Genomic DNA, 12,350 nt, shown 5'->3' with positions numbered 1-12,350 from the left:
CACCGCACTGTACTAAGCGCTTGGAAAGTACAATTTGGCAATAGATTAGAGACAATCCCTACACAACAACGGGCTCACAGTCTAGCAGGGGGAGACAGACAAAGCAATAACATCAATAACATCAAAAAAATAGAATTACAAATATATACAAAGCATTAATAAAATAAATAGAATAATAAATATGTACAAATATACACAAGTGTTGTAGGGTGGAGAGGAGATGGAGCAGAGAGAGCGAGTAGGGGTGATGGGGAGGGGAGGAGCAGAGGAAAAAGGAGGCGAAACGCTAGCTATGAATGGGTAAAGATAAATAGAAAATTACCTAGTGGCTTCAACCCCTACCAATCGATCATATTTACTGAGCACTTTGTGTGCAGAAGAGCACTGTACTAACCTCTAATACTAGAGTGGTAAAAAGTACTTTAAAATAGGTCACCTTCCTAATAGCAACACTCAACAAATGTTTTGCTTATGTGCCAGCCTGCACCTCACAAGTACTTTTTTAATTTTTTAAGTGCTCACTACATGCTAGACACCGTTCGAAATGCTGGGATAAATACAAGATAATCAGGTTGTCTACAGTTCCTGTCTTACACTGGGCCCTCAGTCTTAATCCCCACTTTAGAGATAAGGGAAACTGAAGCAGAGAAGCTAAATGACAAGGTCATCCAGAAGATAAGTGGAGGAGCTGGGATTAGAACCCAGGTGTTTTGACTCCCAGGCAAATGCTTTATCTAATAATAATAATGGCATTTATTAAGTGCTTACTACGTGCAAAACAATCAATCAATCAATCAATCGTATTTATTGAGCGCTTACTGTGTGCAGAGCACTGTACTAAGCACTTGGGAAGTACAAGTCGGCAACACATAGAGACAGTCCCTACCCAACAGCCGTCTCACAGTCTTGAAGGGGGAGACAGAGAGCAAAACCAAAAATACTAACAAAATAAAATAAATAGAATAGATATGTACAAGATAAATAAATAAATAAATAGAGTAATAAACATGTACAAACATATATATATATATATATATATATATATATATATATATTCAGGTGCTGTGGGGAAGGGAAGGAGGTAAGATGGGGGGGATGGAGAGGGGGACAAGGGGGTGGTTACAAGGTGATCGGGTTGTCCCACAGGGGGCTCACAGTCTTAATCCCCATTTTCCAGATGAAGGAACTGAGGCACAAAGAATAATAATAATAATAATGGCATTTATTAAGCGCTTACTATGTGCAAAGCACTATTCTAAGCGCTGGGGTGGTTACAATGTGATCAGGTTGTCCCACAGGGGGCTCACAGTCTTCATCCCCATTGTACAGATGAACGAACTGAGGCACAGAGAAGTGAAGTGACTTGCCCAAAGTCACACAGCTGACAATTGGCAGAGCCGGGATTTGAACCCATGACCTCTGACTCCAAAGCCCAGGCTCTTTCCACTGAGCCACGCTGCTTCTCTACTAGACCACACTGCTTCTCAAGTACTACCCTAAACCGAGGGTCTCCACTGATACTGTGAATTGTCGCTGAATTTCGCTTTCTGGGCAATGCGTTGTCCAGTGATGTCAGGACAGACAAAGATGTAGAAAATTAAAATGCCAACATTTCCTGTTGGATCAAAGGGTAGTATCATCGACAGACACGTGGCTCAGTGGAAACAGCCCGGGCTTGGGAGGCAGAGGTCATGAGTTCTAATCCCGGCTCGGCCACTTGTCCGCTGGGTGACTTTGGGCAAGTCACTTCACTTCTCTGGGCATCAGTTCCCTCATCTGGAAAATGGGGATTAAGAATGTGAGCCCCACGTGGGACAACCTCGATTACCTTGTATCCCTCCAGCATTAGAACAGTGCTAGGCACATAGTAAGCTCTTAAATACCAACATTATTATTATAGAGAAGCAGAGTGGCTCAGTGGAAAGAGCACAGGCTTGGGAGTCAAAAGTCATGGGTTCAAATCCCGGCTCTGCCAATTGTCAGCTGTGTGACTTTGGTCAAGTCACACCACTTCTCTGTGCCTCAGTTACCTCATCTGTAAAATGTAAAACCTGATCACCTTGTATCCTCCCCAATGCTTAGAACAGTGCTTTGCACATAGTAAGTACTTAACAAATACCAAAATTATTATTATTGGTTATTACTATCATCAGTCAGCCTTAAAAACAAACTGCAGATCTATAGAACCGTTTTGTGTCTAACCCATGGAGCAACATGGCCTAGTAGAAAAGGTCCAGGCTGGGAGTCAGAGGACTAATCCCAGGCTCTAATCCCAGCCCTGCCAGTTGCCTGCTGTGTGACCGTGGGCAAGTTACTTAACGTCTCTGTGCCTTAATTTCCTTATCTGAAAAATGGAAGTTCAATACCTGTTTTCCCTTTCTCTTATACTGTGAGCCCCATTTAGAACTGTGTTTGACCTGATTAATTTGTATCTGCCCTAGCACCTGAGACAGTGCTTGACATATGTTTCTAGACAGTGAACCCATTTCTAGCCTTCGAGCCCATTGTTGGATAGTGACTGTCTCTATCCATGTCGAATTCTACTTTCCAAGTGCTTAGTACCGTGCTCTGCACACAGTAAGCTCTCAATAAATACAATTAAATGAATGAATGAATTAAGCACTTAAGTACAAGAATAATAGTAACAATAATTATAACAATAGCACTAACAATAACCTTCTTAAGGCTGTGAGACCTAAAACTACTATTACTACATCCTACTTTCTGAACTATTTCATTGGTTCTGCCTATAATAAATAATAATAACAATAATGGCATTTATTAAGTGCTTACTATGTGCAAAGCACTGTTCTAAGCACTGGGGAAGTTACAAGGTGATGATGTTGGTGTTTGTTAAGCGCTTACTATGTGCCAAGCATTGTTCTAAGCACTGGGGGAATACAAGGTAATCAAGGTTGTCCCATGTGGGACTCACTGTCTTTAATCCCCATTTTACAGATGAAGTAACTGAGGCACAGAGAAGTGAAGTGACTTGCCCAAAGTCACACAGCCGACAATTGGCAGAGCCGGGATTTGAACCCGTGACTTTTGACTCCAAAGCCCGGGCTCTTTCTACTGAGCCACGCTGCTTTTCAACCTACGTAGAAGTAATATAGTATACTTATAGTATTTTATCAAGTGTAATGATGTGTGAATCTCTGGACTGAGTACTCAATAGTGTAATGCCAACAAAAAAAAGTAACAACTTAACAACAATCATCATCAGTCGTATTTATTGAGCGCTTACTATGTGCAGAGCACTGTACTAAGTGCTTGGGAAGTACAAATTGGCAACATATAGAGACAGTCCCTACCCAACAGTGGGCTCACAGTCTAAAAAAAAACAATACCAACAATAATCCTGTCTGCTGTGTGACCTTGGGCAACTCAGCTTCTCTACGCTTCAGTTCCCTCATCCTTGAGATAGGGATGAAGAGTGTGAGCCTTATTCGGGAAATGGACTGTGTCCAACCGGATTATCTCATCAATACCCCAGTACTTAGTACAGTCCCCTCTCAGGGTCGCACCTGGAGAGTTTCCAGTCCTCTACCAGTCTCGGCTATAGGAGGGAGAGTCTAGCAGAGGCCTATCCGTTCCATTCCTAGCATAGGCAGTGACTAGTAAGTGGAAGACAATCTGCTACGAGTCAAAACTCACCCATGTTGGGCAGCAGCAGCGTGGGAGAGAATCAAGGGCGGAAACTCAAGTTTACTGCACGGAACAAGAAAATGGTAAACCGCTTCCATATTTTTACCAAGAAAACTCTATGGATCCACTACCGGAACGATTGCAGATGGAGAGCGGGGCAGTCTGGGAGAGACGTGTCCGTGGCGTCGCTATGGGCAGGAAACGACTCGACGACACAAGACAAGACTTCTTACGGTGCTTGGCGCAGTGTAAGTGTTTAACAAATACCATAAAAAAAAAGACTACTAGTATGCAGGAGTCAGAAATTGGTTATGCAAAGCGCATGATGCATTTTCACTGCCTCACAGCTCCTCGAAAACAACAGAAAATCGGCCCAACAGGTAGGGGAATTTAGAGGAAGAAGGAACACAGATCTAGAAAAGTTTCCACAGACCAAAGACATCCATGTAGAATGGAAATAGACTGAAGAGTAAAGATGTCTGAAGAAAGCACACTGACATTTCAGTGATCTACTCAACAGAGCACCTTACATCAAGAATAAAGGTCCTTCACATCGTCTTCTCATAGGCTGCAGTGCCTTCATAGTCATGGACCGGCAAGCGCTTCCAATGAGCCCCAGAGTGATGTTAATGGGTGTGGTGCCATTGTGTCTCATCTTTGTATTTGGCTAATGCCCTCCTGATTTGTGAGGTCAACTTCATTGAAGTTATTTTGGTTTATGAGGCAATGCCCATATGTTCTATATTAGTCACAGGAGAAATTTTCCAGTATGTTTTTGGCATTACCAATGGGCTCGTTTGAACAACTCCATGGTTAACAAATTTGCATTCATTGATCCCTCGATATTGTGGTACCATCGTGAATTACAACATGACTAGACGAACCTTGCGAGGGTTGGGTCCCAGTTTCCCCTTACACTTCCATTTACTTTTATTCAGAGTTTATAGTTTCTACACAAATGAAAAGGACTCAAACATATAAGGGATACAATGGCAAGCTGTCAGCAGTTTCACATAATAAACTAAAGAAAGCTTTAATAAAATGTGCTATATATCTGTCAACAGTGCATTAGGCCCTACTGTATTATAAGCTCACTATATGCTCATTTTACTACCATCTTTAGGAGTCATGCATTTGAGATCTTAGTAGTATTATTGTGGTTTGAGCAAATGGAAAATAGTTTGAGATGAATTACAACTACAATCCCAGCTATGCCACTTGTCTGCTGTGGGACCTTAAGTCACTTAACTTCTCCCAGCCTCAGTTCTCTCATCTGCAAAATGGGGATTCAATATCTGTTCTTCCTCCTACTTAGAACATAAGCCCCAGGTAGGACCTGATTATCTTGTATTTACCCCGGTGCTTAGTACAGTCCTTGGCGCATGGTAAGAGCTTAATGAATACTGCAATTATTATTATTCTATTATTATTAAGCCTGTGAAGAATTAAGAAGGAATAGAAGTGGCAAACTCCCTATTATGTGCACGATGGAGTCATAGATTTGTAAATAATTTTTATCTCTCTTTTGTATTAAAAGATGGCAGTACAGACAGTGACCTTCACTTATAGGCGTGAGGGAGCTGAAAAGGTCAGTTGAGATAGAAAGTCCCAGTGATGTCATGCAGAAATGTTAATCAACCAGGGGTACTTTTTGAGCACTTACTGTGCTCAGAGCACTGTACTAAGTATTCGGGAGAATGCAATACAGTAGGGTTAGTAGATGTGATCCCCTGCCTTCAAGGAATGGGGGAGACAGATTAAAATAATTTACAGTTAGCAACGCAACAGAGTACAATGATATGAATACAAGTGTTGTGTGCGGTATGAAGATCAAAGTGTTTAGGCAGTACGGACCTGTGGGTTTAGGCAAAGTGGAAGGGAGGGAGAATAGGATGGGGAAATGAGGATTAGCCTGGATAACCTTCTTGGAGGAGATAATAATAAGAATAATAATGATAGAATTTATTAAGCACTTATTATGTGCAAAGCACTGTTCAAGTGCTGGGGAGGTTACAAGGTGATCAGGTTGTCCCACGGGGGGCTCACAGTCTTAATCCCCGTTTTACAGATGAGGTAACTGAGGCGCAGAGAAGTTAAGTGGCTTGCCCAAAGTCACACAGCTGACAAGTGGCGGAGCCGGGATTTGAACCCATGACCTCTGACTCCAAAGCCCGTGCTCTTTCCACTGAGCCATGCTGCTTATTGGTAGGATTTTGAAGATGGAGAGAGTGGTGGTCCACCAGATATAAAGGACCACTGCCACTGTGCTCTCTCAAACACTTAGCACAGTACTCTGCACATAATAAGTGCTCAATAAATATCATTCATTGATTGATTGATTGAGAAGGGAGTTCCGGGCAGGAGGAAGGATTTAAGCAAGAGGTGAACCTGTTAGAGGTATTGCATTGTTTAATAAATAGAGCAAACCGTAAATCAGCAGACCTGTATTTTCGTCCCTGCTCTGCTTCTGCCCACATGGGTGACTTTGAGCAAGTCACTTAATCTTTCTGGGCCTCAGTTTCCGTATCCAGAAAGTGGGGATAACCAGGGATCTTGTGAGGATAAAATGAGATCAATGATGGGAAAGTGCAGAGGAAAAAATCAAAATGCTATGTCAAATTCAAGGTGCTATCATTTATGCCTTGCAGCAGCTGGCAAATTTTTCAGTTTTGCCTCAGTCTAGCCATCTTCTTAGAACTTCTCCTCAAAAGGAGGCTGGTCCTTTCCTGATTCCATGTACTGTTCCATCTGCCACAATTCCATAAATGAAACAACATTCCTTTCCGGAAACGGATCGTTCCCTTCCCACAGCCTGACACCTATACCCCACAAACCCACACCATTCATTTGCCTCAGCTATTTTTCCTCTTCTATTCATATAAGGAGACCCTGTTTGCTTTCTGGCTTCTTCCAAGCCAAGAAGTGTAACGGAGGGACAGAGGAACCATGGAGACAGGGCAATGAAACCAGCAGGGCCCCGAATCCTACAGGAACATTTTCATCAGGAACATCATGTCCCACACCTCCTATCTTTACATGGACTTGCACTCGTTTCACCCAGCAAATCAAGCCTGGGATGAGGAGAGAGTCAATGACATCTTTTTCCATCTCCTAGAGAAGCAGCATGGCTCAGTGGCAAGAGCCAGAGCTTGTGAGTCAGAGGTCGTGGGTTCTAATCTGAGCTCCATCACGTGTCAGCTGTGTGACTTTGGGCAAGTCACTTAACTCCTCTGTGCCTCAATTCCCTCATCTGTAAAACGGGGATTAAGACTATGAGCCCCACATGGGACAACCTTGATTACCTTGTATTCCACCATCACTTAGAACAGTGCTTGGCACATAGTAAGTGCTTAACAAACACCAACATCATCATTATTATTATTCCCCTAATAATGCTAGCAAGGAAAGCCCAGTTAATGAAAATTCTTGAGCTCAGGACAGATCATATTAAACCGCAGTGACTTATTTACCCGTTTTTTATTTCAAAAACTACAGGTCATCAATACGGCAATTTGGGAAAAGGCAGTTGGGTTTTCCTGTAAGCATATCCTTAGCTCCTAAGATAGGGCCAGATAACACTGACCTCTGAGCAAAATCCTGAAAATTCATTCATCGCGCAGGAAGATAGTTGGGTTTTGATTTGTTTTATTTTTTAATAAAAGGCACCACTTCCTCAAGTCTGTCTTTGAGCACATTGATCGAATCAAACATCATAAAAATTGCTGTTCTTTAGGCTTTGAAATTGATAGTATTGGCAGCAAGATTTTCATTGGTATGGATAAAACATTCCTGCTAAGACTGTCATGCAACCTACAATCCTTTCCATACTGCGGGTGTAAAGATAAACCCTTGCTGCAGTATCATATTTTCTACCTATGGTTTCTGGTGCCACATTCTGTTATGTCTCTTGACGTCGTTTTTCTAAGCCACAGAATTCATCCTTTTTCTAATTACTATATTCTAGGCTGCCCATCATACAGTCTTTCCCCTCTAGACTCTAAGGTCACTGTGGGAAGGGAACATCGCTGCTCTGTTGTACCCTCCCAGATCATCATCAACATCAATCGTATTTATTGAGCGCTTACTATGTGCAGAGCACTGTACTAATCGCTTGGGAAATACAAATTGGCAACACACAGAGACAGTCCCTACCCAACAGTGGGCTCACAGTCTAAAAGATGTTTACTACAGTGCTCTGCACATAATCAGTGCTCAGTAAATACCTTTGATGGATTGATTGATCACACAAAAGAGGTTGTATAAATGTGGACCTTCTGCATAACCGTGTTTGGCTCCACTGGAATGGAAAAAGTCACCTTCCAAGATGCCAGCCAAATCATCATGGAAAATCTTTAGGTTTCGGATAAAATGCTGCATAGCAGAGCCCAGTGGACTAATCATTAATTCTGTTTTTCTGGATTCTTTTGTGACTGTAATGCTTTCCTGAGCAGGAAATGTAATCTTTTTATGCCTCAGTTTCCCCATGAGTAAAACGTGGTGACTAAAATAGCACTTTCCATTTCCTGCAAAATAGGAACCGTGGAGGGGTTCATCAGGCATTTACTTGGAACATTCTTTGGGTTTCCTACGAGCCCAGATAGAACCATTAATTTTGTCTCCAGTGTCTACATTAACCCTGAAAGAATGTTGGTTTTCGTAAACTCCTGTGCATGCGTTAAGAGTTGTCGGCCAAGTAACAACCAGAGGCAGAAAGATCAGGAAGGGAGGCCGCCAGTAGGAACGACAAGTGAAACTGCATGGGGGACTGTGAGGAACCCAACTGAAGAGAGTCAAAGGAGAGGTTGTGTTGCTAATCCAGACGCGAATACCCCCTGCCACGACGGCGAACCACCACCACTATCAATCAATCACATTTATTGAGCATTTATTGTGTGTGGAGCACTGTACTAAGTGCTTGGGTGAGCGTTACCATCACCACCACAATTCCCCATCATTCCTGGAGCCCTTGGGTAGTCAAGATTGAGAGCTCTCAGATGCTGCTTGCTCTGAGGCATGGACTGATCTGCTAAAGTTATTATTTTCAGATTGGAAGGGGCTTTTATAAGAGGCACACTTGCAATGAAATAGGCAGTTTACCAAATCCAAACCACATTACATGCTTCGAGAAGAAACTAAAAATATGTCTCCAATTAGGAGCCTGCCAAAGTATAGACACTGTTACCATCATTTCCATATTTTAACATTAAGAAAATGCATATTTTGACTTGTTAAACTGGATATCAGGAAGCCCAAACGTATTTAAATGGAAACATTCTTCCCCTCCCTTACTACCATATAAGGGAAAGGTTAGGGTCTCAAGGAAAAATATGACAAGGCTTTTCAACTCAAACATGAATATAAACTCTTCTAATTATTTAGGGGTGTGTGTGCGTGTATGTGTGTGCGTGTATGTGTGTGTGTTTGGTTCTATGTTTTAGAATGTGCTCTTCGCAGTGATTTCCTGGCTGCGAAAACTCAAATTCTTGCATTGGAAACCGCAGTCGTCCACAGCTTTCTAAACATTCACTTGTTTGACTGAGTGAAAAATGTTCAGGCTCAAAATATCAAATCAGTTAATCTCAACTCTTAAAGGCCTCAGGACCCAAAACCCTTCAAAGCTTGGGCAGACGCTCTTCTTGTTGATTGCTTGGCTTTCATAAATTCCAGAGGCCCAGAAGACCAAATTGCTTACAAGGAATTTCACAGTTCTTCATTCAGGACTTGCACCCAAAGGGCACTCGAAAGCTGTTAACTGACTAAATGTTGTTCTTGGTTAATTCCCAACTCCAAGTAGAGAAATCCCTTGGAAAGAGGGGGTGCAATGTGGCCAATGTGTTTTCTGTGTTCCTGGTCTGCCGTGGCCTCTCGACAAATATTTATGAGTTGCTAACAAATATTGGTTGAGCTTTCACCTAATGTGTTAACACCAGGGAGGCCTTGTTTTGGTAGGATTCCATTTCTCTGGCCACTCTCCTAGCCAAGACAAGTGGATAGGGCCCAAAAAAGGCAGTTGCTTTCTGATGGTCACTGAAGCAAGCTTCCTGGAATCTCTTAATACTGGTCCTTTCTCAGCACATGTCAACATGTCTTGATTGCAGAGAGTCTCTTGGGCTCTATTATCCCTCCCGCTCCATCTCCGTCTCCTCAGCCTTCTGCTCTCCTAGGGGCCTCGGGGGAATTCCCAGGATCCAGGGGAAAAGGTATCACCAGCATCAGCTGGCTCAAGGGCCTTCATGGACAAACGTGATGTGCACACAAAAACTCCCAAAGCATAGCCCCACTGCCCTGTGTCCGGATAGGTTCGACCTAACTCTTTGCCCAGTCAGCCAGACTCAATTGCAACAAAAATGGTAGTCACATTCATTCATTCACGAATGAATGAATAGGTTCGACGTAACTCTTTGCCCAGTCAACCAGACTCAATTGCAACAAAAGTGGTAGTCACATTCATTCATTCATGAATGAATGAATAGGTTCGACCTAACTCTTTGCCCAGTCAGCCAGACTCAGTTGCAACAAAAATGGTAGTCACAGAGTCTTCCCAGTATCAAACAGTGTAACAAAGCAGTGTAGGGTTGGGAAACCATTGCAGTCACCAGATCGGCCCGGTGGAAAGTAATCAGGAGAGTAGTTTCCTTCAGCAAAGGGTGTCAGAAGGACTTGAGTTCTAATCCCCGCTCCACCACCTATCTGCTATGTGACCTTGGGCAAGCCATTTAACTTTTCTGTGCCTCAGTTACCTCATCTGTCAAATGGGGATTAAGTCTGTGAGCCCCAGATGGGACATAATAATAATAATAATAATAATAATCGTGGCATTTGTTAAGCACTTACTATGCACACAGCACTGTTCTAAACGCTGGTGGGGGTGGGGGGTTACAAGGTGATTAGGTTGTCCCATGGGGGGCTCACAGTTTTAATCCCCATTTTACAGATGAGGTAACGGAGGCACAGAGAAGTTTAGTGACTTGCCCAAAGTCACACAGCTGACAGTTGGCAGAGCCAGGATTTGAACCCATGACCTCTGGCTCCAAAGCCTGGGCTCTTTCCACTGAACCACGCTGCTTCTCTGTGTCCAACCTGATTAGCTTGTATCTACCTCAGTGCTTAGTACAGTGGCAGGTATATAGTAAGTGCTAGACAGATATATATATTTATATATCTATAGATATCTATAGATATATATATAAAGAGTGCCCAAAAACTGGTATACCAAGAGCCAGGCTTGAAAAGAGAGACTTGCCCTATGTAAAATAGGGCAAGAAGCTCTCAATGTATACACAATATGGAAAGGACATATCAGCCTTTTCAGTCACATACACAAGCACTAGTGAGAGGTCACCGATGGCATCATTTTCATAAATGGAGGGTGGCCTTATGGAGAGTTGGCAAATAATTGTAGTAATGATGGGGTCATTAAGCAGAAGAGATAAATGTTTAGGTATTTCACACAGCTACCTCGTGGCTACACCGAGTGCATACCTCTATCCTGGGCACTTAGGAAACAGATGATGATGATAATAATAATAATAATAATTTAAAAAATGCTTGTTAAGTGCTTGCTAAGAGAAGCAGCGTGGCTCAGTGTAAAGAGCCTGGGCTTTGGAGATAGAGGTCATGGGTTCAAATGCCGGCTCCACCAACTGTCAGCTTTGTGACTTTGGGCAAGTCACTTCACTTCTCTGGGCCTCAGTTACCTCATCTGTAAAATGGGGATTAAGACTGTGAACCCACCCATGGGACAACCTGATCACCTTGTAACCTCCCCAGCGCTTAGAACAGTGCTTTGCACATAGTAAGTGCTTAATAAATGCCATCATTATTATTATTACTATGTGCCAAGCTCTGTTCTAAGTGCTGGGGTAGATGCAAGTTAATCACCTTGGACACCGCTCCTGTCCCAAAAGGGGCTCGCAGTCTAAGTAGGAGAGAGGAGGATTGAATCCCCATTTTATAGATGTGGTAACTGAGGCACAGAGAAGTGACTCACTCAAGGGCACACAACAGACTCATGACAGAGCTGGGGTTAGAACCCAGGGCCTTTGACGCCCAGGCCTAAATTCTTTCCAGTAGGCCACACTGAAAGAATAGACACAGTTCACAATCCCCTTAATGCAGATTGTGTTTCCTTGTCACGGCCCGAGAATTTTGGGGATTCAACTGTGTTTTGATTAACAATGTCCTTAGTCTACAGATGGGTAGGCAAGAGAGTGCACTTCACAAGGAATTCTCATGGTTGGGGGTGGAAGAGAAACAGACTAGGAGTGTAGAAAGAAAAAAAAATTGGTGGGGGATTTAAACTAAATCATGTAGCATCAGGAAGCTTAAAAAACATTAGCGAGGTAAGATTTCAGACGTCTGTCTGGTGAAGGTGTTCAAGCATAACTTGGAAAAGAGGCTAGAACAAGTAAGTAATGAAGCTGATCTCATCCTGAAAATGCATTAATTTATGAGGTGTTAACAGCAGGGGAATTAACCTATGAAATGGTCGCTCATTTTATTGAGCAAAAAAGTGTAATATGTACTGCTCTTGCTATTAGCAGAAATATAAGGTATGTGAAGCCAAAAGACAATTCAACAACTACTGAAAATGGCTATTTATAAAGACGGGGTGGCTTAGTTCATACTCTAACCCCCGTAAAGTTCAAATCAGTGGGGCAGAAACAGTTCAATTCGAATCCAGCTTTCCCATTGCCCTGCCG

The 12,350-nt window shown here is 42.7% G+C and overlaps 1 non-coding gene across 1 annotated transcript; it reads left to right on the top strand.

The window, feature by feature from the left end:
- The first annotated feature begins 3,509 nt into the window (after positions 1-3,509).
- LOC119939796 lies at positions 3,510-3,647 on the top strand. The gene has a single exon (XR_005454759.1). It is a non-coding gene; the product is annotated as a small nucleolar RNA SNORA7 (small nucleolar RNA).
- The last annotated feature ends 8,703 nt before the right edge of the window (positions 3,648-12,350 follow it).

The sequence above is a fragment of the Tachyglossus aculeatus genome, chromosome 17 (assembly GCF_015852505.1).
Source record: "Tachyglossus aculeatus isolate mTacAcu1 chromosome 17, mTacAcu1.pri, whole genome shotgun sequence".
NCBI lineage: Eukaryota > Metazoa > Chordata > Mammalia > Monotremata > Tachyglossidae > Tachyglossus > Tachyglossus aculeatus.
Note: the sequence above shows the minus strand (reverse complement) of the source record. Positions and strands in the feature narration are given on the sequence as shown.